At 37.6% G+C, this 26,448-nt stretch overlaps 1 protein-coding gene and 1 long non-coding RNA gene across 4 annotated transcripts in view; one reads left to right on the top strand and one right to left on the bottom strand.

Annotated features, from left to right (window-relative positions):
- The window catches only part of NEBL (nebulette), a 535,063-nt gene that overhangs the window by 350,484 nt on the left and 158,131 nt on the right, over positions 1 to 26,448 (top strand). Inside the window, exon 6 of one of the 3 annotated variants that reach the window (XM_069086284.1) lies at positions 19,378 to 19,534. The exons of the other annotated variants lie outside the window; for them this stretch is intronic. The gene's annotated coding sequence lies outside the window, so the exon portion shown is untranslated. The remainder of the gene's footprint in view (positions 1 to 19,377; positions 19,535 to 26,448) is intronic. 3 annotated transcript variants of the gene reach the window in all.
- Positions 23,550 to 26,433, bottom strand: LOC138159765 (uncharacterized). The gene is made up of 3 exons (XR_011167965.1): positions 26,012 to 26,433; positions 25,792 to 25,919; positions 23,550 to 24,155 (listed from the first exon to the last, which is right to left on the bottom strand). It is a non-coding gene; the product is annotated as an uncharacterized lncRNA (long non-coding RNA).

Below are 26,448 nucleotides of genomic sequence, written 5' to 3'. Positions count from 1 at the left end.
AAAAAGACTAAGCCTCTACAAGATGCCATTGATATTTTTGTTTATGGTTTATAGAATTCCATACATGTCTCATGGGAGAGATATTAAAAATTTGGTCAAAGTGATTTTTCCCCCTGCTAGCTTTTGGATTTTTTAAAGCCACAAACTAGGTGTGATATCAGAATAGTTAGCTATTTCCAAGCACCTGTTGACAAAGGATGCTTTTTTCCCCCCTTTGTCTGTAAAGCTCCGGACTGTCAAAGGTATGAAAGTGAAAAATCATAGAGGATTTGCTGAATCTATACTTTCAGAAGTAGAGGAAATTCAGGAAAGTTGATCCTAAGGGAGAAACATTCAGAAACGACCACAGGAAGAAGCTTTTGAGGGACGAGTTCAAGGCAGGAAGAACATTTTACACAGTCTCAATTTGGCAGGTCTACATAGTTGTACCAATATTTCCCCCCCACCCCCCAAGCCCCTGCTCAGATCTTCCCTCTGCATTTCATTTTGTGGCAATCATTTAAATTCCAAGCCTTTGGAAATCCTAGACCAGACACTGATCCAAGTTGAGAGCATACTTTTAAGTACTGGAACCATTCTGGGACCTAGGAGTATGGATCAGAGATGAACAAGAACTCTGAAACCTGAGTCTTGCCAATATCTAACCTCATTTGTGTGGGCTAGGGGGCCAGCATCTATGTGATGTGATGAAATGTCATCGTTGCCTGCCCTAATCAAGCCATTGTGCTGTGGCTTCCATATGTGAGGTTATCAAGACAAATTTCTTCATTACAGGGATATTTGGTAGAATGAGCTTTTCAGAGAATCCAGAATCCACTTTTTTTTTTCTTCCTGTCTGAAGTATTACATTTTCTAGGCAGTTTGGCATTATCATTTAATTTTATATTCAAAAAATCTTTCTTGCTAACACAAATTCTGATTTTGCGTAGATTGCTTGCTTCTTTGAGAATCAATTATAATTATAAGGGAGAGGGAAAAGCAATTGAAGGGACGGTTCAAATTTGAGGATTTAGCCTCAGCTAAGTGTTAACCTTCCATAAGCGTGTGCCCATGCTGTGCTATATTCTGAATTCCCCGCTCATCTTGCCTTATATTTATAGGTTGTCCTACAACACATTGGAGTCAGCTGCCAAGGCAATTTGTACAATCATTTTCCCTGGAGGTCTTTAAAAATAGAATTAGATACCCATCTGTTCCTTGGAGTTTTGTTGTAATCCTGTTTATAGGCAGGGGACAGACTAGATTACCTGTCAAAAGTCCCTTTCAGTGCTGTGACTTTTTTTAGTAGGCGGCCAATGGAGTGTTCCTAAAGTAAATGGGTTTGACAACTGATATAAAACAGAGACTGAATTCTTGAATGTTTGGTATATGACTGTAGACTTGGTAGCTATAATATAAGAATAATTAAACTTTGCTTCAGTTAGGACTTTTTCAAAGTAGCTTTACTTCTATTTTCTTTAAGAATACTGGATCTGGAATCTAAATATTAATCATAACATATGTGTTTTTGTAATCCTAAATCACTATGTTAGGCTTGTGTATGATGAGGTAGATTTTAAAATGGCCCAATTTAGTTGTTCAACATTTCAGTCATGTCTGACTGTTCACGACCCCGTCTGAGGTTTTCTCAGCAAAGATACTGGAGCAGTTTGCCATTTCCTTCTCTAGCTCATTTTGCAGATGAGGCAAACAGGGTGAAGTGACTTGCCCAGGGTCACACAGCTAGTAAGTGTCTGAGGCTGGATTTGAACTCAGGAAGATGAGTCTTCCTGACTCCAGGCTTGGTCCTCTATTCTTTACACCTTCTAACCATCCTAGATAGCCCAAGTTCATAGTAATTCTACCATTGAAAATAGCGTTGTTGAATGGCTTGTGATTATGCCACCAGTTAGAGAACAAAAACTCTTTAACAATAGGCTGGGATGAGAGGGGGATTGAGATCCCAGTCCTGTGATAGGAAAGGTCACTTTCTCCTATGTGGTTCTCAGAGCAGCCCTGTGTCCTCAAGCCACCTTCCTCTTCTTCCTCCCCCTCTTCATCATCATTGTGATCAGGATGATCTGTATATCACGTTAAAGTTTGCAAAGTACTTTACAAATATTAACTCATTTTATCCTCACAACAGTCCTGGGAGATAGGTACTATTTTCCCCATTTTACGGATGAGGAAACTGAGGTAACAAAAAGGATACAATTAGAAACAGGTTCCAGTTTTATCCAATTGAAGTAAGGCAAGGTTTTGGGGGTAAATATGGGCAGTTCCTCCTGTCTTTTTTGTTCTTGGTACTCCAGCTACTCTAGTGAGCACCTATGATCAAAATCAAAATCAAACAAATGAACCCAAAACACCTCTGCCCAAATCAGTCTCCCCAAGTCCCTTCAGAGATCACCTCTCTTGGTCTCCTATGAAGGCTTGGGTTTGAAGAAGAGAATGGCCAACGGCACTACCATTGTTGGCCAAGGTCATGCTGCTGCTCTGTGTAGCTGGGTCCCCACTACCTCTCTGCTCCATGCTCCTTCTTAAAACTCTCCTCCAACTTCTAGGGTCTTTGTGGTTTAGCCTGGGTCTTGCCAGAACACTGCTGCATTGATAGGATGTTTTTAAATGAGCACCTAAGCAGTTCAAAGATACTAGGATACATATTTGGAGGCTGCTAGGTGGCACAATGCATACAATACTGGGCCTGGGGTCAGAAAGATCTGAGTTCAAATTTAGTCTCAGATACTTACTATCTATGAGACCCTGGGCAAGTCACTTAACCCTGTTTGCCTCACTTTCCTCATCTATAAAATGAGCTGGAGAAGGAAATGCAGTATCTTTGCTAAGAAAACCCCAAATGGGGTCAAGGAGAGTCAGGACATGACTGAAATGACTGAACAACAACAAGGTAGATACTTAAATATAAAAAAAAAACACTAAAAATAAAATAGCAATCCCTGCCCTCAAAGCATTTACCTTCCACTTGAAAGTTTCTAAAAGCATTTTTTTAAATTACAACAGCTTTATACGGTAGATTATACAGTCATTTTATTGATGTGGGAAAGCTGAGCCTGAAAGAATGAACAGACTTAGCCTTTTTTGCACTGCCAGTAAAGGACAGGTTTGGATCTTGAACCTGGTTCAGTGACCTTTCTACTATGCCCCACTGCCTCAGAAACCCTGGGTTCAAATTCTAGCACTACCACTTACTGTCTCTGTGACCCTTGGTAAATGACTTGACTTATCTCAGTTTTAAGTTTTTGTTTCATATATAATATGACAGGATTGAATTAGATCCCCTTTAAAGTTCCTTTCATCTCCAACTCCTTTGAAAAGGAACTTAGGAAGTAGTGTTACCACTGTTTGACAAATGAAGGAATGGAGATATAAAGAGATGAAGACTCTTGCTGGAGGTCATAGAACTAGCTAGTGGCAGAGCTGGGACTTAGTTCCATGGTTTCTGATCCTCAGTCTGTGCTCACTTCTTTGGATTATCTGACCTCCAGAAATATCCTGGGATCATATATTTAGAGTTGGAAACGGCTTTGGAGACCATTTCATTCAGCCCGTTATTTTCAGGTGAGGAAAATGAGGCTCAAGAAGTCTCTGACTTTCCCAAGGTCACGTAGCAGTTATCATAAGTAAGATTCCAAATTCAGAGCCCTTTCTGGTCCTATATAGTATCTCCCATGAATTTTTCTATATTTATGAGGCGAATAGAAGAGTAGAAAAAGTGTATTGAATTTGGCACCAGAGATTCTGGCTTCACATCTAATTCTGCCACTTAGTATTTTTGTGATAGTGGGTAAGTCACTTAACTTTGTGATTACCTGACCTCCAAAGTCTTGTCCAGCTCTCAAAATCATTAATACTAGAAGCTCATGCAGTTTCAAATTCTGTGTCTGGAATTGCTATGAAGGGAGTATTTAAGAGGGTCCTGTTGTTGCATTTAATGGCATGGATGCCAAGTGGTTAGGGATGTAATATGAATACTCCTGTGTCACAGATCTGAACCAGAAAACAGAACAAAACAAAGCAAAACCAAATGTTCTTTACAACCCTTTTACATATCTATCAGTCTACGCTTGTACAAGCATTTTCTTTTACTTACTAGTTTTATTTATGTCTGAAAGGGTATCTGTCAAAACGTACAGGTTTCAGTTAAGATTTGGAAAGAGCAGGTTGATTTAAGCCAATTCAGAACATTCTCAATAGCTCCATTTTTCCATATATCTCTTACTCTCTTCATTGGACTTAAAGGGATTTTGAATCGAACTTTTTAAGTAACAAAGGAAAAAACGTTATTTCTATTTTGTAGTCTTTATTTTGTATCGTTTATTAGCAAGAACTGAAAATGAGTTTCTAGATATACTTACTAACCATTTTATCTAAAAATAGACTTTGAGGCCACAACTGTGGATAGGAATTCAGATAGATGCTTGATCATTCAGGAGAGAATCACTTGCCTAGAATCACATGTATGAAACATACTAAGGTCTTCATAAGTGCTTTTTGATTGAATAATGCAAAAGTGTTTTTAGGAGCCTAGAACCATTGCAATAAATGCTGTTAATTTTTTGCTTCCTATGTGTTGAATGAGCTAGGACGTTTACCTCACCAATTCTTATAAACCTCTTTCAAGATTCTGTTTTTACATTTTTTTTTGTTTTGGAATTCTAAATGTAGAAGACCTGACATAGAATCATAATTTCAGAACTTTAAATGAAGCTTAGAGATTATGTGGAACAATGCTGTCCCTTAAACAGATGGGGAAACAAATCACAAGATCATAAATCTCCAAAGGGATGTCAGAGGCCAGCTAGTCTAATTTTCTCATTTTGCAGAAGACTCTTCCAAGTTATAAAGTCTGAATTAACTATTATTTTTGCTGCTATTCAAGCCAGTCTGAATTAACAAAAAAAAATCTGAATGATGGATTTGCCATTTCGTTACTGCAAAATACATGCAACAGTGTGAACTGACTGTATGCAGAGTATTGCTTCCTATATATTTAATTGAACCTGAGTTCTGTTGCTGTGTCAAGATGTTGGACATTGTGAATTGGAAATCTTGGTACATATCAAACACTTCAAAACAGAACTTGTTTTTCTTTTCTCCCTACTAACTTTCCTTCTGAACATCCCTATTTCCATCAAGGCCATTACCAGTCTTCTTTCCTTCACATTCCAAACTTAGGACATATACTTGACTCTTTAATCTCCTTCACCCTATATCAGTTGCCAAATGTTGCATTTTTTTTTACATGAACAGTGTCTCTTATACTAATCCCCTCCTTACTTCTCCCTACTGCCTCTGGGACAAAATATAAATGCTGATTGGTTGCTTGAGACACTATAATAAGTAAGGATGATTGAAATACCCATTTACTGTGTGTTGCAAAAGTGGTTTAGAGAATATGTAAAAACAGATAGGGCTCTTAAATACGCTCTATTCTCCTTTTGTAATCCTGAGGACACTCATTTGCCTGGAAAACCCTTTTATTTTATAATCAGAAAGTGAAAAAAAACCCCTTTCAAGTTCTTGTTAATGGATGTTGTTACTTTAATGATGGAGACAAATGATACAATAGTACTTTGACAAGTAGAAATGCTTCTTAGGCAGTACATTTCAGTAATCTGAAGTACTGTCAATGGAGAGATTTTTTCAAAAATCCAGAGTTGCTAATGAACTCTTAAATGAATCCTGAAATTTGGAGTATTCTCTTTGTTTTAGTTATGACATCATAAGCATTTGAGTAGACAGGATGAGAAGGACATTATCAATAATGTTACTTTCCCACAGAGAGGCAGTGGGAGGAAATTTTAAAAAGTTAATGAAATTACAGAAGAAATCAATACTAAACTGCAACATTAGTGCATGGGCTAAGTGTAATGTTTTGGCTAAAGTGTTTTCAGTTGGAGACATTGTCCTTCTAGGGTGAAAAAAAAATCAACCAACAGTAGATTTTTGGCATGAGTGTAGTATTGATCTGAATTGAAATTCTTAGCTCTGATGTTCTCTGAGTGATCGTGAGTAAGTCACTGAAACTTTCTAAGGCTCAGTTTCTCACATGTAAAATGTGAATAAAAAAAGATATAGTATTCTCTTAGGCTCTTTGCAAACCTTAAAGCACTTTATTAATGTTAGCTATTTTTGTAATACTTTTCTCACACAGTTGTTATGAGAAAAGTGCTTTGTGAACTTTTGGAGGCTTTTATAAAACTTGGCATCGACTGTTTCTTTTTCTTCCCCACCCCTCCACCAACATGAGATTGGTCTTTTGTCTCCATACTCTCAACAGAGATTCAGAATGATTTATGATTTATAATGATTTAAATAATTTATTATGATTTATGGTGTCACTTTCATCTCTACCCTCTTTACCCCCCCAAAAATGTTTATTGCTTATGTGATCTCATGTGACCAAGAAGCTCTCCCCTTGGGTCTCTTTATGTATAAAGTGAAGGAAATGGAAGACATATCCTCTGAAGTCCTACTTCTAGATCTATGACACTATGATGCTATCAGACACCCAGAAAACTTCAGCAGGTCCCCAGTGACTTTAGGATAAAATTAAATTTCTGTTGCCTAGCATTTGGAGCTTTCCAAAATCCAACTATGTTCCCAATTTTATTTCCTCCTCCTCTCTTATCTGAATGGTTAGAGCTGCGCTATAAGTAGTCTATTTCTTTCTTTCCAAATGTGGCACATACATCCCTACTCCGTGTCTTGTTCATTGTGTTCGCTCTTCATGGAATCTCCCTTCCCCTTTCCTTTTAAGTCCCAATTCAGGCCTCATGTCCATGAAGCCTTCAATGACTATCTCGGGGGAGAGAGAAGGAAAGTTGTTTATTGCTCCTCCCTTGAACCCTTTCAAGAAATCTTACCTATATTTGAATAACGATTTCACCTTTGCCATGTAGTAGCACCTTCCATTTTGCTTAACTTTATGTATATGTCTGGATTCCCCATCTAAGGGGCTAGGACAGTGGTAGCTCGGTGGAGTGCCGGGCCTGGAGTGAGGAAAACTCATCTTCCAGAGCTCAACTCTGGCATCAGACACTTTTTAGCTGTGTGACTCTACGCAAGTCACTTAACCCTGTTTGCCCCGGTTCCCTCATCTGTAAAATGAGCTGGAGAAGGAAATGGCAAACTACTCCCGGATCTTTGCTGATAGAACCCAGACAGAAGAGTCTGATGTGACTGACATGAGTGAACAACAAAACCACATTTTGTTTTTACTAAACTTTATTTACATGTCTGGATTCCCCATCTAAGGTGCTACCAACTTATGCCCCTTGGATCCTCACTGCTCAGCACTGTGCTCTCCATGTCCGTAACAGGAGTTCAGCACTAATGTGCTGACGATAATAAGGAAGTGTTTCTCATGACGTTGATGCCTCATTTTCCAGGAAAGATTATCGAAGACTTAGATATTTGAACCTCAGAAGGATTTGTTCAAAGAGAGATTTTTTTCCTACTCATCAAAATGTCAGCCAGTGAGACTCCATTTTGAGGAGTGAGGGTTAGGGGAGGAGTCTCCTTTCTTTTCTTGAATTTTTTTAATGATAATTTTCTTATAGATGCTTCTGTATAACTTCATACTGGTTGAGTCTGTGCTTTTTGCTCTGAGGACCAAGTTCTACTTTATGTTTCCCACAAATAAATTCATGGAAAGACTTCTATGCTTTAGTAGATGTATGATGTCATCAACATGGAAACCCCCTTAAACTGGGTCTTCCCATCCCATTACTCTCCATTTTTCCATAAATCTTCTGTAGATCCTTGAGTCTATACCTACTGTTCTAGAAGCCTTCCTCTTAAGTCTTCTTAACATTCTGTGGGTACCTCTGAGGCATTCTGGTTGCTATGATCTCTTGTTCTCATTATGTTTTTGACTCACCTCCATCTTAGACCATATATTTCTTGGATGACATCTTTTTTTTTTTGCTTTTTTTTTTAAGGGGGAAGGCAGGGCATTTGGGGTTAAGTAACTTGTCCAAGGTCACGTGGCTAGTAAGTGTTAAGTGTCTGAGGCTGGATTTGAACTCAGGACCTTTTGACTCCAGGGCCGGAGCTCTATTCACTGCACCACCTAGCTGCCCTTGAATGATATCTTTTATGAACTCTTTGTACTACAGCCACCAAGGGGGATATGCTGTTGGCTGCTTATTCCCATCGTGAATCTCTGCTTTGCTCTTTGGGTCAGGGAGGAAAGAGAGCTGAATTTAAACTCACTGGAGATGAGTTCAAGCATTAAGTTCCTTTGTGATGTTCTTCCTCTCTGTGCCTTAGTTCTTTCATCTGTGTTGTGAGGGTCTTGGACTACATGGTTTCTAAAGTCTCTTTCAGCCCATATATTTTGTAATTCACATAAACACAGTAGCTAAAAAATTCATCAGAGCGGAGAGAGCAATAAAAAGCCATAACTCCAGGCCTATTTCTATGTTCTTTGTGAAAGGGGTGAAAGGAAAGGATGCACTGAAGATATCTATTTCCTTCCCCAATTTTTGGTGAAATGAAAACTTTCTTTTCTTATGTTGAATCTGACTGCCAAGAATATTTTTTATTTTATTTTATTATTTTTGTGTGTGTGACAGATTAAGTGCTACAATCACTATCTGTCTTTTAGAGCTTTGGAGAATGTTGTTGCTTGAAAAGCAAGCTTGAACTCCCCTTGAGATCATGGGAGAGATAAATGCTTAAAAGCTTTTCAAAGCTACACTCTTGGCTCTATTAGAATTTAATTTCCCACTGGTTGTGTTTATATCCATTTTGAAATATATAGCTATGAATATACCAAACATGTGTACTTAGCTTCTTCTTGTGTCTTTGAAATGCAGACTTATTTTCATTTGCTCATGCAGTCCCCATGTAATCTCCATATACCAAATTCCCATCAAGTTAAATAATTTTGTTACTTTTAAAAGCGAATTTGGAAATTGTTTTGTAGTCTGGCAAACTCTGTTTTTCTTTTTCTTTTGAAAAAAAAACTTTTTTTTGGAGGGGGAGAAGGCAGGGCCATTGGGGTTAAGTGACTTACCCAAGGTCACATGACTAGTAAGTGTTAAGTGTCTGAGGTCATATTTGAACTCAATTCCTCCTGACTCCCAGGGCCCGTGCTCTATTCACTGTGCCACCTAGCCGCCCCTTAAACTCTATTTTTCCTAACAGCTAAAGCACACAATGAAAAGTGTGGTACCCTAGAAAGGGTGCTGTTAATTGGAGTCAGAGGATAATGTAGGTTCGAATCCAAGCTATGCTACTTATGGTTAATGTTTGACCTTTTATAAGCTCCTTAATGTCTCTGGACCTTTGTTCCTTCATGTGCACAGGGTGAAGTCAACAGGCATTTATTAGGCATCTCCTGTATGCCAAACTCTGTGCTATGGATTGGGAATATCAAGAAAGACAAAAACAGTCTTTGCTTTTAAGAATGCCATAGTCTAGTGGAGGATGTGACATGAAAAGAAAGAAAACAAAAAAAGGATTATCTATTATGGGTATATGTATATATATCTATTACATATCTATTTATATATAGGCCAAACAGGAGATCGTTTCAGAGGGAGGGCGCTGGCGTCTATAAGGGTTTCTTGTAGAAGGTGGGATTTTTGCTGAGACTTACTTGAAGGAAGTCAGGGAAGCCAGGTGGGGTTGGGTTATAGAATGTCTGAGGTCCTTTCTAGCAAAAAATCTGGGATCCTGCTTAGTCTGTGTGCTCCCGAGGGTTAGATTCTTCATATAGAACATGTCTGACCGATTACTTCATAATCACCACATGGACTTTCCCGAACATGGAGCTCAGAAGCAAATTGTGAAATTCTAGCTATGGAGCCTCTGCTTGCCTCAGTTTCCTCAACTGTAAAATGAAGATATTAATGGCAATCTACGAGGGTTGTTGTGAGGATCAAATGGGATAATTTTTGTAAAATGCTTCACACAGTGCTCGGCGCATAGTAGGTGCTTTTTAAATGCTTGTTCCCTTCCTTTCTTTTAAACTAAATTGTCAGCTGTTTTCTGGATATTGGTCTTTCTAAGCAATGTATGAAATAGATCTGCTTCTGAAATGTGGCCTATACAGTAATTTTCTCTGCATCAGGATCTATGTGGATTGACCTTCATTCATTCAACAATAATTTTTTGGAATGCTTATTATGTTGGTTGAGGCAGGGCCTGTGCTCATAAAAGAAAGATAACATCACAAGCTTTGCTTAAAGAATACCGTGTTTCCCCGATAATAAGACCTATCCCGAAAATAAGCCCTCCCCTTACTGTGTAAGATTCCTCTAAAATAAGCCCTCTTGAGATTGCTACTGTAGTGAAGGTGATCCCCTGCGCTACACGCTACATTATGGTATCCTCTGTATGCACCGTCCCCCACCCCCCCCCGTGAAACGCACTCTGCGCTCCGAGCTGCATCCAATCAGAGCTGCAGCAGTGAGCGCGTCATCCTGTTCTTCCCCAGTGATTTGCTTATTGAATAAAGGGACAATTTTTTGTTCACATTTACCTGTTTATTAAAATTGCTGTCAATGTTCATTAAAATAAGCCCTCCCCTGAAAATAAGCCCTCTGGTGTTTTTCTGTCCAAAAAAAAATAATAATAAGACAGTGTCTTATTATCGGGGAAACACGGTATATAGGACAGTTGACTTTCACTCGGCGTTTAAAAAAAATATGGAGCAACCAGAAAACACTTAATTACAGTGCATCACTGAAAAATGTGCCATATGATCAATTATAAACTGTGGTGGGGTAGGATCATGGAGTATTGAGGAGTCAAGGAGGCAAAAGAGTGGTCAGAGATATCAGTTATTAATGAATGGTTAGGGGTAGGGGACATTGGAATTGGTCTGGAAATAGAAACCACACTTAGAAATGCATAAAATGGATACATTTTTAGCGTTCTAAAGACTCAAGAAGAAAATTCTGAAGCAGAAAGCCCTGGGACTTGTGCACCGAGGGCATGAAGTGGGGAACAGTCCAGAAGCACATGGGTGGCAGTGGGAGAAGCATCAGGGGACCCCTTTCTTTGTGTATTACCATTTTGTTGTTTTCACTTATTTATCACAGTCCCTTTCGATAGATCATCACAAAAGAAAAAGCTATGGACTGGCTTCTAGGCCTATGTTAACTTGCTTTGTGGTCTGGGGTGAGTTCCTTTTTCTCTCCTCGTGCAGGAAGCCTTCCCAGCCTCTCTTAATTCCATTGCCTCCCTCTCATGATTCCGTCTTACTTATCTTGTATATATCTAGCTTTATACATATTTGTGTCTCCCATTAGACAGTGCACTCCTGGAAGGCAAGCACTGTCTTTTACCTCTTTTTGTATCACTAGCACTTAGCACAGTGGCTGGGGAGGCACTGGCCTGGCACAGTAGCCCAACACGTAGTAGGTGCTTCATAAATGTCTAATGAATGTCTATGCTTTTTTTCCCCTGTAAAATGGTGATCATGCATCTGTTACCTCCCCACCTCACAGGTTGTTATGAGGACTGAACAAGGTGATAGATATGAAAATGCTTAGGAAAATTGTGAAACACTGTAGAAATATAGTCATCTTCCTTTTCAAGTGTATGGAAAAGCTAAGGATTCAGTGTCAATCCTTACTCCATGATGGTAATGGACCTTGAATGTATCCTATATATTAATATTAAAGATCATGACAGAAACATGTCTTGCCTGTCCTATTTTTTTCCAGGTAGCTCAATTAAGTTTCTCTTACATTTTTAGGAGAGAGAAAAGAAAATCCTGCATGTGGCTTCTCATTTAGTATCTGTTTTAAGTGTGGCAGGTAGGTGGTGCAGGGGGTGGAGTGCTGTAGTCAGGAAGATCCGAGTTCAAATTAAGCCTCAGACCATACTAGCTGTGTGACCTTAGGCAAGTCAGTTAGCCTCTATTTGCCTCAGTTCCCTCACCTGCAAAATGGGATAATAATCACACCCACCTTGCCGGGTTGTTGTGAGGATCAAATGAGATAATATTTGTGAACCACTTATGGCTGGCACATAGTAAACACAATATAACTGTTAACTATCATCATCATCATCACCATTATTAGTTTTACTAGCTGTGTGACCTTGGGCAAGTTATTTCACTTTTAACATTCTGTTTGTCTCAGTTGTCTTATATATAAAATAGCACTTATCTTGGAGGGGATTAAATGAGATTATAATTGTAAAGCCCTTATAAGTGCTATGTAAATGGTAGTTATTATTAATAGTGGTGTTTTTTGTCCCTGGTTCTTGAAGAGGGCCATGACATCGGGGAGGTAATGCTATGGCTTGCAAGTGAATTGGATTTAAGTGAGGGAGGGCTGTGCAAAGTTACCAGTCTCACTTTCTCCTCCTGGGCCATCTGGGTTCAGTGGCAGCATACAGATGAGGGTGACTGAAAGTGGCCCCTGTTTGTTTTTCTAGATTGGAGCTGGAACCTAGGTGTGGCACATTTCAGGCACTAATAAAGCCTGAAATGTTTTAGTATAGAGTGAGAGGGGAACCTGTGGCCTCCAGGCCACATGTGATCCTCCAGGTCCTCAAGTGCAGCCCCTTTGACTTCACAGAACAAATGCTCTTAATAAAAGAATTTTTCTATAAAATTTGGACTAAGTTAAAAGATCTCACCCAAGGACCTAGAAGGTCATGTGTGGCCTTGAGGCCATAGGTTCCCCACCCCTTGCAGACCTCTGGGATGGTAAATTAAGAGCTGGAAGAGACTCTGGAAGTCACTTATACCAACCCTGAAACCCTCAGTTTGCAGATTAGGAGGCTAAAGGCTAAAGAAGTTAGATGACTTACTTGTCTCTAGTCTGACAGTGTCTGATGCAAGTCCTCTGCCTCCAAATCACTGTACCACACCAGCCTCAGACAGGCTTTACCAACTGTTTCCTGTCCTCTCCATTATTTCACAGTGGGGTTCAGTTGTGTTCAACAGTCATTTATGAAACACCTACTCAATGCCAATCACCAAGGGGCAGAGGTGGGGAAACCTGTACACAGAGAAGTAACAAGAAAATACCCACTAAATAAATGCAAAGCAATTTCTGCAGGGATTTAGGTGTGGGGAGCGGAGCCCCAAGAACTGGAGAATTAGGAAAATTTCCTTGTAAGAGGCGGCATTTCAACTGGAATGGAACTGAGAATTCTAAGTGTTACATTTCTATAGAACTTAAGATGCCTATAAAATACATTCCTCCCTACCACCCTGTAAAAGAAAGCGTTGCAAATGGAAACTCTGCATTCCCTCCCCTCCCCCAGCGCTGGATTCTTACTCATTCGGTTTCTTAGACAGAAGTGGTTCCTGACATTTGGACACCTTCAGTGCCCTCGTGATTTCCAAGGAATGGAAGAGAATACTAGAGCTCAGCTCTCTTAATGAATCAGATTCACTGACTGTTTAACTTTTTGCTTTTCTTTTTAGAGGAAGTTAAAGCTTTGTTATCTATATTTAGAAGAACAAGGTGATCAGAGCCCCATGCCATTTTCATTTTTAGTGCCCTGGCCCAGGTTTCATAGGTGTTTCAAAAGAAAGACTGATCCAGTACATCATTTATAGAGGGAGAAAAGGGGGAGGGCTCATCATGGCTCTGAATTTCCCTTCTTTCACCGTTGATTCATGTCAAAAAATGCATGAATGACCCTAGATCTTTGAAGACTGAATGAGGTTCACACAAAGTTCCATTGTCTCTTTCTCTTTGTAGATCCATAGAAACCTGGATAATGAGACCATTATTTGGATCAAAAGAGACCTGAATTGAGAGTTAAGATCTGGGTTCTAGTCTAGGTCCTGCCTATGGCCAGCTGTGTAAATTTGATGAAGCTATTTAGCCCCTTATATGCTTTACCATCTTCATTAACAAAACGAGGGGGTTGGACTGGAACAATCTCTACCCTTCCTTTCAAATCCTCTTATTCTAGGACTAGGTGATCTGTAAAGTCCCCTTCTAACCTATAATTCTGTTTTTCTCTAAATGACCCAGCCTGCCTCACTCACTTATCTGGCTTAGATAGGTGTTTGTCTGTCTCTCCCTCTGTCTTTCTATCCATCTTTCTGCCTGTCTATTGCCAGGATTGGGGAGCAGGTTATGGAGAAAAGTAAACAGAGTTGAATTCTCAAGTATTCACCAGTGGCCCCACTTTTTTGCTTTGACTTTCCATTTGACTTTCCATGTGTAGGTACAGCTTCTGTCTATGATAAAGACCCACTGAAAATGTATAGATTGAGAAATTGACAGCTTAATCATCCTCTTACCACGTAGATCCCCAACACATTTTGGCATTTGCAAACTCATATAGTTATCTTGGCCAAAATGATCTAGACTTCCAAGTGCTTGGTTGAACTTGTTGGGTGAATCGTCTTTGCATTCATTTGCAGCAAGTACTTCGTGTCTTACTGAGGCTTCCACTTCATTTGGCAGCAATGTCTTTGGCCAGCTGGGAAATAGGGATTTTCTTTTTTTTTCTTCCCAATAATATACATGCTTATGATAAAGAAGATCTGTTTTCAGTTTATTCTTGAATTTAACCATATGGGGTCCTACTTTTAAAAACAAGAATGTTGTATGAAAATGAAAACAAAATCCCTGTTATAGTACAGTTTATTTCTTACATGGATTCAACTACGACCTTCCTCAAATCATGTCTCCCAAAAGTAACTACTATGAAACACAGAAACTCAGTGTAAAAAGTCTGCTTATGGTAATGTGTTGAAGTCTGTCATCATTTTAGGACTAACGTAGTTATCATCAGCAAAGTTTTTACATCAGGTTTTCCCAAATAGCTATCATCATCATTGGGCAAATGATATATGCTGTTTGTTGCTGTGCACATATTAACTGATTTGATTTTCATAGCGCTCTTGTGAAGGTAAGCAATGGAAATATTCTTATCTCTGTTTATAGACGTGGAGACTGAGACTTGGGGAAGTGCTCAAGGTTGTTCTAGAGGTAACAAGTGTAGCTCAAATCTAACTTCTTTTTCACCCACTTGCTATTACTCAGAAGCTGCCCCTTATACTAGGATTATAGAAGAATCCCATTGAACATTGGTGCATGTGTGTATGTATACAAATATGCACTTGTAGCTGTATGTGATGTGATCTTACAGAAGTGTTAAACTCTGATATTACATGTGATGAGATTTTTTTTAATGTTCAGCTGTGTCAATAAGGGAAGAAGAAAAGCTTGCTAATCAAAGTATAACTTATCCTGCACTTAGAAAAAGAAGAGAGATCATCAAAACCTTGAGATATTCTGGTCAAAGCAGAAGACTCTTGAGCACTTTTCTCATCTGGAAAGATTTCAGCAATCTTGTCACTGAAGATGAGCTCTTTCTACAGCATAGAATTTGTCCCTTTACAAGTATTTCTATATTTTGAGTTGGTTCTCTATTTAATTGGCAGTCAGCTAGGCTTTTATATAAATACATTAAGTATCATTAAGGAGATGGGAAGCTGTTTTAATAAACTTACTCCCCGTTCTCCCACATCAACACATTTGAATAACTTGTTTAAGCCGAGATCAAGCATCTGAGATATTTTTCTTAAGTTAAGACATGGTGACTTTTAATGACTTATGCTGCTGTTGGTGACATAAAGGATTATCAAAAGAAATCAAAGGATAAGCATGGAGTTTAAAAGGACTTAAGTAAATGCTTTCTTGAATATGCATGGAAAGAACTCATTACCACATAGCATTTCAGGGTTTCTAAAGTGCTTTACACACATGTTATTTCCTTTGAGTTTCATAATAATCCTACAGAGATGGGGGTGAGGGAGATGTAGGGATGGTGGTCTACAAGATGTTCCAAAAGTTTCAGTGTACAGTTATCCCTTCCACATGGTAGGGGTATAGTGCCCCTGAAATCTGGAAAACAGTGTAAAAATTTTTGGCCCTCCCTTTGTATCAGGGAAGTCTTTTTTTTTTCTTTTATGGGGTGCTTACAGTACCTTTTTGTAAAATTTGGGTTGATATTATACTATACATATATTTTATGCATTTCTGCATTTCTCATTTCTTTCTGTGTCATCTACTAGCCTTTGCATGTCTGTGGCTCCTGCAAAACTCCCTCCCAAATTCCCACTTAATTTTTTATGCCAACCCATAATATATTGAAACTGAGATGGGGAAAGTCACAAAGTGAGAGAGCTGTAGTTTTAAGCTGTTGAAGCATAAATTAATTAATTAAAGCTTAAAGCTTTTCTAGTTCATATACCTCATACAGAGACCTGGCCTTGGAGTCAGAAATCCAAGATTCAAAGCCCACCTCACTGGTCCACTCACTTACTCTCTCATCGTCCTAGACCAGAATTATCAAACTGGTTGCCCACAGCTGCAAAACTCCCAGATTTGTGGAATCAGATTAAAAGGTAATTGGCAGACATTTAACAACCAAAAATAAAAATACAGTACAACATAAATAATGTTTATTTGTGGTTTTCTAGGTCAATATGTTGTTATCAGGGAGTGGTTTCTATTTGAATCTGATACCACTCACTGGTCTAGACAACTTGCTGACTATAAATTGTAGCATAATTGCTAATCTGCATTGGTAGAAAGTATTTCCTCACTGAGAAGTTCCTGACACTGATAAAATTATGAATTCCATTTAAAAAATAAACAAACCAAAGAAAATTCCCTTAAGCCTATGAAATAGGTAGTATATGTTTAATGATCTCATTTAAAAGATTGAGGATATTAAGTAAGAATTAAATTAATTACGAATTAAAAGACTAGGCCAAGAAAGTTACTGAAGAATAAATGATATATATTGTTAGAGGAATTTAACATATTGAAATATGAACAGTACCACTCTGGTCCAGTGTATTTGACACAAAGAGACTTGTACCAAAGCTAATATATCCGTCCTTAGGCTTTTTTGCTTACAGTAGAATATAGTATAAATATAGATATCTAAGTAAACTATATATATTTGAAAATTTGAATTCATAAAAATGACAAATTATGGGAGAATTACTTGTTTTACCAAAGGAGTCTACCCTTTATAAGAATATTTTTAAATAGGAGATTTCAATTCATTGTGTACTTCCTAAGGGTAGTAATTTTTGTGTCTGTGTACCTAGGGCCTAGCATTGTACCATGGACATAGTAGTCACTTAAAAATTGTTTCCTTGTTTGAATTGAAATGAGTTTCCCAACTATCTGTGTGATTTAATTTACAAAAATATACATGAACCCTTTTAGCAACACATTTATTGTTTCGAGTGAGTTACACGTGAACATTTTCCAGGCCGAGTATTAGAGAATAAATTTTATTATGCTGCCTCTGTCGTTATGGAAACATAGAGACAGCATATAGCATTTCCTTTACAAAAGAGAATTTTTCTAAGGCTTACATTTCTTAGACTTAGCCATTCCTTGTTGGTCTTGCAGTCTGTCCATTTCATTCAGTGCTCTGAACCAAATAGGGAAGGGCTTCGAAGTTTCTCTTCTAAATTACAATCATCAAGGCTGTTATAAGTTTATGAAGTTCATGGAGTATTGGGTAAAGCATCTGCCATTGGAATTTTTGATTGTTACAGTGTTAATCTTTCATGTATTGAAAGCCATTAACGAAGCTTCCTTTACAGCCTTGTGTAAGCAGCTTTCAAATGGAGCAGATTCTTTGGATGCCAAGGCTGTCTATGGAGAAAGGGCAGTCTGTATTTAGACCCAATGAACTTCACGCCTTGTATCATTCTTCATTCCATTCCATTTGTATCATTTACTATGCATTATCTACCATGCATGTGGGTGTGAATTCAGGCTTTCACAGCAATGCTAATGGAAACTTGATTAGTACAGGATACATTCAGTGCTCAGAAATATTGCCTCTGTAATACCTGTTTTTTTTTTATATTGACTGGAATAATTTCCAGAACTCATAAGAACAAGGAATAGTGTCAGAGAATAATTCTATAAACCTTATATAGTTGATTGAAAAACAGAGCATATTTATTTTTCAGAGGTTGATGGGAATGCTACATAATTTCTTTATACATTTAATATTAGATATATATATTTAATTTTTATTGCTAATTACACATATTTCATCAACAAATTAATTAAGAAAAGCAGGTACTCGAAATACATTTTGTGGGGTGGACTAAAGATCTTTCTCATGCTTTCATTATAGCCTTTTCTAACTTTGACTTTTATATCTCTAGCAGTTTTGTGAAATATAATACTGTTGTTTCTAGGGCAAGATGATTACCATTAATCATTAAATTGCTGTTAGTAATGGCAATTCTTTTTCAGCTAGAAAAATAAAAAGGGTGATCATGGAGAACACTTAATAATATCACTACTAGACAAAATTATAAATGATTTGGGAGCTGCCCAGGGTTTTACAAGTAACCAAATAAAGTCTCACCAGCCATATCTTAAGCTATTTATACACATTGGATTTAGGAAATTCCCTAAATTTAGGAAAGGGATTGGGTCTCATATCTGCTACCAAGGTCTGGAGCAAGTAATTTAGCTTCTCTGAGAGTCAGTTCCCTCATCCTGGAGATGATAATAATTAGACTACCTGCAACATCAGGTTGTTGTCAGGAAGGTTCTTGGGAAACCTCAAAGAACTATATATTTACTTATAAGCTATAATAATGATATTTACTGTTAGAAGCAGATATGATTCAGGCTGTATGCTGTTGAAGTTCAGTGTTGGAATGAAATGAGGCCCTAGCAGATCATCTAACAGCTTAAAAAAGAATCTACTTAGCCATAGCATAGAAGAGATATTTAACAAGATTATACAAGAATTTAGTTTGGACAGATTCCACTCCTTTGTCTCCAGGTAGTCTCCATAGGGCCTGGTCAGCAGGGCAGAATATGGTGACTCTCAAGGTCTTGGGACATTCACCGAATCCGAAGAGCCCTGACTCCATGAGGGTGAGCCTTTTTTAATGGCCTTATTGTGACCTATAAGCTATGTCAGTATGAATAGAGGTTACCAGGAAACTTCATCAAGGGAGCCACAGCTTGAACCTTAGCTTTCTAAGCTAATCAGCTTTTAAGAATTGTTTTTCAGTCTTTTGGGGAAAATCTAGCCTGATCTTTTATGGGAGGTTTGGGGGGGGGGGCGGGTTGAGGGAATCCTGGAAGATAGTGGTTCTATTAAACTCATCATCAAGCATAATCATGTCATCCTTATTTCGTTTATACTCTTCTCCTCATTGCTTTTATAAGATTTATTGTACTCTGATAAATATTGGCTGACTTCAATAAATATTTAAAGAGACATTGTCTTTCATGAGAGATTTTTTGCATTTATAAGGGGAGAATAAGATGTGACAGAAAGCTTTTATGTCATTGGTTGACTTTTTTATTTTACTTTTTTTGTGTGTATATGTTTGTCTTAAAGCAAACCCACAATAGGTATCACTTTTTTTCCCCTCAGTTATTATTCAAGAGTTTCATAGCCTGAGGAGATGAATTTTGGGAGTTTCCCCAAGACATAGGCGCTTTTGAGTGGAAATGGCAGCACTCCTAAAATGAAACATTCCTTACTTTGACTCTTCGGTGTCCTTCTGATTGGTATCTCATGACATAAAGAGGTAAGAATACTCTGAGGATTTCATTCCAATGAAAACTTGTAATTTCTTGAAATGAATCATTTATCATTGTAATAAAATCTCATAAGTTTTTATGTTCTTGAATGTGACAGACTTGCCTAATGGACAAAAAAAAATAACATATATCCAAGCTGGTGTATCCTGTATTTTATATCCAGTGCCTCTTGTATGTAATCACCATCTATAGAGGTCGCCTCCCCAATTACTTTTCGTAAGAGAGCTGCATCAAAATGGGAATATTTCACTGAACACTGCTTCCCATATATTCCCTTTCATTAATGACACAAGGTGGAAGTCAAAAAAGGCAACTTGGAGAATGTGAATGTTTTAAAAAGTAATTGAATACATTATTTATAAGTCATTTGAACTTAGAATAAAATATATTCCCACTTGGATGGTTCTGGTTTAGATTCCAGATGTGATTATTTCATTATACCAGCAAACATAGATACAAAACGGAGACACCAAAACATGATTGCAGATGTGGTTGCTTGTGTCTTAGAATTCTGAAATCGTTGTAAAGAAGTGATGCAGTGGATAGAATGCTGGCTTTGGAGTTAAGATCTGAGTTCAAATCCTGCCTCAGACATTTACTGGCTATGTGACCCTGCCTTAGTTTTCTCTCCTGTAAAATGGGGATCATAACAGTACCCACTTCACAGGATTGTTGTGAGGAACAAATGAGATAATAAATGTAAAGCACTTAGCATGGTGCCTGGTACATAGAGGACATTAAATAAATGCTTCTTTCTTCTCCCATTATCATCATCATCATTATTATGAGAGGCATTTATATGGCACTTCAATTCAGCTATTATTATCCTCATTTGCATATAAATAAACTGAAGCTCAGAGAAATTAAGTGATTGGTCCATAGACATACAGCTAGTAAGTATCAGGACAGAATTCAAATCCAGATCTTGGGTTCAAGACTCCATTGCTTTAGCCTCTACGCCAGGGGTGTCAAACTCGAATAAAAATGGAGTCACTAAACCATACGTAAGGCTCCTTCTGACATATTGACTTAGAAAACCATGGACATTATCCATGTTTTATTTTATTTGTATTTAATTTGTTAACTGTTTCCCATTTAAATTTTGATTTGATTTGGGATGCACATCAAGCGTGTTGCCAATGACTTGTGGCTCATGTTCTATACCTCTGCCCTACATTCCAGTGCTAGGTTGCTCTTCATCCTCCCCTTCCTCTTCATACTCATCAAATATTTGTCTTTACTTCTTTGTTGGATTGTTCTAAGTGATACACAGATTAATATTATGGATTTCATAGTACCCAGAGACAAGTAGTAGTGGATATATGCTATAGTCGTAGAGAAGGGCTTCTAAAACAATCACATTATATTCAGAGTCAAGAACATTTTAGAGAAATGCCTGAGGGAGGCAAGCCTATATTTTACAGGTAAACTCAATTAGTGCCAGACAAGGAAAGTTCCCTTCTCTGAGAAAAAAAAATAACATGATGAGAGAAAAAAGTGAAGAAAATATTGTTGGTTAAATTTTGAAGAAAAGGGGGGCGGCCAGGTAGCACAGCGAGCACCAGTTCCAGTATCAGGATGACCTGGAGATCGAATCCCGGGCTCAGACACTTAGCACCCACCCAGAAACACCTGGCTACGTAACCTTGAGCAAGTCACTTAACCCCAATTGCTTAGGGGTGGCCAGGTGGCTCAGCAAGGAAGAGCACTGGCTCCAGTGTCAAGATGACCTGGGGATCGAATCCGGGCTTGGATACTCAGCACCGCATCCAGAAATAACTGGCCGTGTGACCTTGAGCAAGTTGCTTAACCCCGATTGCTTAAAAAAAATTTTTTTTTGAAGCAAAACAAGTATTATTAACAGTGATCAAAATTAATTTTAACCAGATTTTTGTCTCATTACACATATTACTTGTATATTCTAACATAATTGTGTTTTAACTTTAACTTTAGATTCCAGGAGATCTAGTGAAAGAACCAAACTAGAAATTAGAATCATACATTAGCAAAAGCTGGAAGGAACCAGTGTGATTGGCTAGTCTGGTCAGCTCACTTCACATATTTTGCCCATCAGGAAATCAAATACCAAATAATTTGTTACCAAAAGTCACAGACATTATAAAGTGACACAGCTGGGATGAAAACTCCATATTTCTTAAGTAAAACTTGAAAATTTTTGCTCTGAAGTTAGATGGAAACAGTTTTTAAAAATCAAAGAAAAAAAATGAGACAATAAGAGATTGAGTCCTTAGAGGAAGGCCAGTTCTATAATGATAATAATAAAAAAAGGAATACTTCTTGTATGTCATGTTAATTGTTTTGAGAATATTGTCACATGCCCTGGAATGAAGACAATCATGTTTCTCTCATTTTAATCTGATTTTGATACTTGTCTTCTACCTGACTTGCAGGAGAGAGACATTTTTCTTTCACAAAAATGATGGGAGTGAGACTCAGGAAGAAACTAACTAAAGAGCACTTGGGAACACAAATGGTGGCATTTCCCTCCTTTTAAAGCATGATGGAGGCATGATAGGAAAAGAGAACCCTAGGGAGTCTATTAATTTAGCATTTACAGCTCACGTGGGAGTGTTAATTTCATTTACCAAAGAGGAGAGAAGCTCTATTCATTACAATTATAAACCTGTAATTGTAAGAATGTAGATGTGTGAATTTTACCATATTATCAACATTTTAAAATATAAAATGCAAATATGGTAGATGAGTAATTAGAGGTTTAGGTTTTACATGGATCCACTGCAAAGTTTCTACCACTGAAAATTAATTATGGGAATTGTTCTTTCATAAGGTATAGTTTACACTGGTAAGGCACAGTATGGTTACAGAGTGATTTATAGGGATTATTTCACTCAGTCCCCTCACTATTCCTTTGAAATAGGTGACACAGTTATTATTATTCACATTTTAACAGATGAGGAAGTTGATACCCAGTGAGGTTAAGTGATATGACCAAGGTGACAAGAATGATAAATGACAGAGTGAAGACTCAACCTCAGGCTTTCTGATCATACCCAGACCTCTTGCTTCTACGTTGCGATGCCTCTGTTTTTTGTAATTACTTCAACTGGCCATTGGTGGAAAGGCATGAGGGCAGGGAACTGGACAGGATGAAATTAAAGGGAGCAGAGCAGGGAAAGACCACAGTCCCCAAAGCCCAAAGGCATTTTTCAAGGAAATTGGAATCAAAGACTTGTATGCTTTTTCCCAATAGCCATTTGCATATGACCCCTTCTCTACCCCCCCAACATTAGATTTCTGCTCTTCTTTATGAATTACTGTTCATTCCAAGATCTGGTTATTAATGTACTCTCCTTTGGCGCAGGGCATGTTTCACGTCAGACCTTGCATCTCCAGCACTTACCACAGTGTCTAGCATACAATAGGTACTTCAATAATGCCTCTTGAAAGGGAATTGTAAAATCATGACCAAATGGATCCTACAAGGAAGGTTAGCTCAATACTGACTTTGAATATAACAGAGATGTTCTGAGGATTGGTGGCATAGCTGAATAAGACTTGGCATTCCCCACCCTCACCAGATCATTTTCCTTTTTTTTGAATTAGGCTATCTACCTAACCATCACATGGTTTTATTTGAGTCATCATTTCTTTCTCTCATGCATATCACCCCCCCCCCCCCCCCATCCGCATCTTCACCTGTTAGAATCCTTCTCTTCTTTGATGGTTCTTTTCTGGTGCCTTCTCAGTAAAACCTTCCACAGCCCTTTCATTTTCTCCTTTCTACCTGTTGTTTAAGCTCTCTCTTTAAATGTGTTAGAAGTACTTTCTCTGCCCCCCCCCTTTTTGTGTCTATTGCACCTGATATTGTATCATACATATCTGTATAAATACTGTTTTCACCCCAGTAAAATGTAAGCCCTTTTAGGGCAGTGACTACCATTTGTTATATTCTCATCATTAGCACCTGGTACAGTGCCTTGCATATGGTGTGTACTATGACTTGTTCAATGACTAGTAAAAAAAACGCTTACTTTTCATAAAAGGTTTAACATATACAAAATATTTTATGTACATTATCCTATTTGATAAGTACAAGTACTATAGTTATAACTTTGCTCATTGTATAGATGGAGAAAATGCATCTTGTTAAGAGACTTGCCTGAGAGCGCACACTTGAGTATTGGGGGTGAAATTCAAGTCTAAGTCCTTGATTCCAAGTTTGATATTGGACACCTCCCTGAGATAGATGTATATACCCCAGTATTCATCCAGCTTTGTAATAGTGACCATTCTGATCATAATTTCTACATTTTGATACACAAATTTTGACTCTTTATATCACTCCTGGAAATCTAATAAAGTTACCCCCTCCAGTTCTCCTGTTTAACTAACCATCAGATTATTTATTTCACTATTGTCATAAATTTCATAAATGATCTAAGCAATGGGAAATATGAAGGGGTTAAAGAATTGCCAGGATTGATCAAGCCCGCTCTTTTCCTGACTCTTGAGATGGTGTTGACAGCCAAATGATGAGTTTCTTCAATAAATCCACTCTCATAGTCAAGTCTTTCCAGATGTGAGAAGTAATTAAGACTCTGCATTTATTGAGGCTTTGTGTACTTTCTGAAAAGAAATCGGCAGCTGTGGTGAATTAGTTACATATATAGCATACATGGACATATTGCATATAATGTACGTGCATATGTACTACACATAAAGCATATGCTATATATAAAACGTGAATAATCTATAAAACACATACATATAATACAACAAACTGAAAACCAAAAGCTAATTTCTGCAATAATTACATATCACCAGTAAAGAAGCTGGACTTTGCACATTTCATTTGGTACCTTTTTGAAGGAATGTTTAAGGGAAGGGGGAATAATACTAAAGAACACTAAATGTGTAATTTAAAAATTTTATGATTTTAATTCTCAAAGGTACTTTTGGTGATAAATTTGTTTTATTCTCTCATTCCTTCTCTTAGTTATTGCCTTCCTCTTACCCACTCATTTTGGATCTTCCAATGAGGAGTAATTTAGGATTGATGGAACGATTATGATATCAGCTTTAATGTTATTAGAGTGTAACTAAAGTTGCAAATAGTTAACACGTTAATAAACCAGAATTGTCTCTTCTGACTAGGAATAATAATGTGCCAGTGTAGACACATAACAGTGACCACTTCATTCTCTGAAGTTAATGAATAAAGAGCAGAACTCCAAAGTTCTGATGAAATGATGAAAAATGCTGTCCACCTTCACACAGAGTACTGACTCAATGCAGATTGAAGCATTTAAAAAAATTTAAAAGTAAATTTTTCTTGCTCCCCCCCCCTCCCAGAACATGGACAATGCACAAATGTTTTATAAGACTTCATATGGTTAATGGATATCTTGTTCCTGACCATCTCAATGGATTTAGGAGGGGGCAGGACTGAAGGGAGAGAGAAAATTTGTAACTGTTAATAAAAATTAAAAATAAAGAAAATAATAAAGGAAAAGAAATTAGTAGATAAAGGAAGACATACTCTAGGTTTTTCTGTGCCAAATAGAATGCACTTTAAAAATTCTGTTCAAAACCATTGTATAAAATCCATCTTTTATTGTGTTTGTTATTTTTTAGAACTTAAGTATTTATAGTAATAATAATAATAATAGCTCACATTTATATAGCACTTTAAAATCTGCAAAACACTTTGCATATTATTTCTTTTGGTCTTGACAACTACTTTATTAATTAGGTGCTATTATTTACGAATGAGAAAAGTGAAGCTGAGAAGTTAAGGGATTTGCTTACAGCCACACGGCTATTCTGAGGGAGAATTGGGACTCAGGTCTTCTTCACTACAAGTCCAATGATCCATCTACTATGTCAAGCACCAGACTTGATGAAAAAAATATTATCCCCTAGGCTTATGCCAGAGGATATGGGTATTGGTCAATCTTCTGGGAGAACACTCACACACTCTCTCTCTCACACTCACCTGGTGTCCCCAAAATTTCAGTAGAGTACAAGCTTTAATAACCTTGTTTAAAAAATGGAGAACACCGTTTGCAATTATATTTTAGTAATAAAGTATAAAATAAATACATAAATTATATAAAATATAAACATATATTTTTTAAAAGTGTAAAATAAATAAAAATTAAAAACTAATCAGACATTAATTGTAGATGACTATGAAGTGTAGTGGAGAGAGTCCTGGTCTTGGAGTCAGGAAAACCAGAGACAAAGAAAGAAAGACACTTACCAGTTGTGTGACTCTGGCTCAGTCACTTAACCTCCCTCAGCCTCAGTCTCTTCATCTGTAAAGTCAGGATCGTAATAGTACCTCCCTCCCAGGGTTGTGGCATCAAATGAGATAGCATATCTAAAGTGCTTTGAAAACATTAAATCGATATATCAATGTTAGCTGTCCTTAGTAATGCTCTATGGAAATCCTTAAAGAACTGTGTAAATACTAATTATACCTGTTATTGTTCAAGCTACCTTCACTATGTTCAGCTTGGTTTCTTGCTATCAAAGTGATGATAAAAGACCCAGGAGGACATAGGTTTGATGAATACAGCTTTCACAAGTAAATGAGACAGCTATTAACTATGGTGCTTTTTCAAAAGAAGACATTTTGAACTATGAGATTTTTACATTTCTCTTCCTAAGAAACCATTTAAAAGAATCATTGCCTAGCAAAGTCCCCTTTCAGACAAATGTCCGAATATAGGCGAATGTGTGAGGTGAAGGTAAAATAAGCAGCTGTTAATACCATTGAAAATGATGAGCCCTTTGAAGGAGGAGGAGGAAGAAGATATAAAGAGAGGGGAAAAAAGGAGAGGGGAGAAGAAGGGAGGCAAGACAGGGAGAGGGAAGAGAGAGATAGAAAAAAGAAAGAGAAGAGAGAGGGAAAAAA

The sequence above is a fragment of the Petaurus breviceps genome, unplaced genomic scaffold, assembly GCF_028583685.1.
Source record: "Petaurus breviceps papuanus isolate PSGF00001 unplaced genomic scaffold, PetGlider_PUasm1.0 178, whole genome shotgun sequence".
Classification (NCBI taxonomy): Eukaryota; Metazoa; Chordata; class Mammalia; order Diprotodontia; family Petauridae; genus Petaurus; species Petaurus breviceps.
Note: the sequence above shows the minus strand (reverse complement) of the source record. Positions and strands in the feature narration are given on the sequence as shown.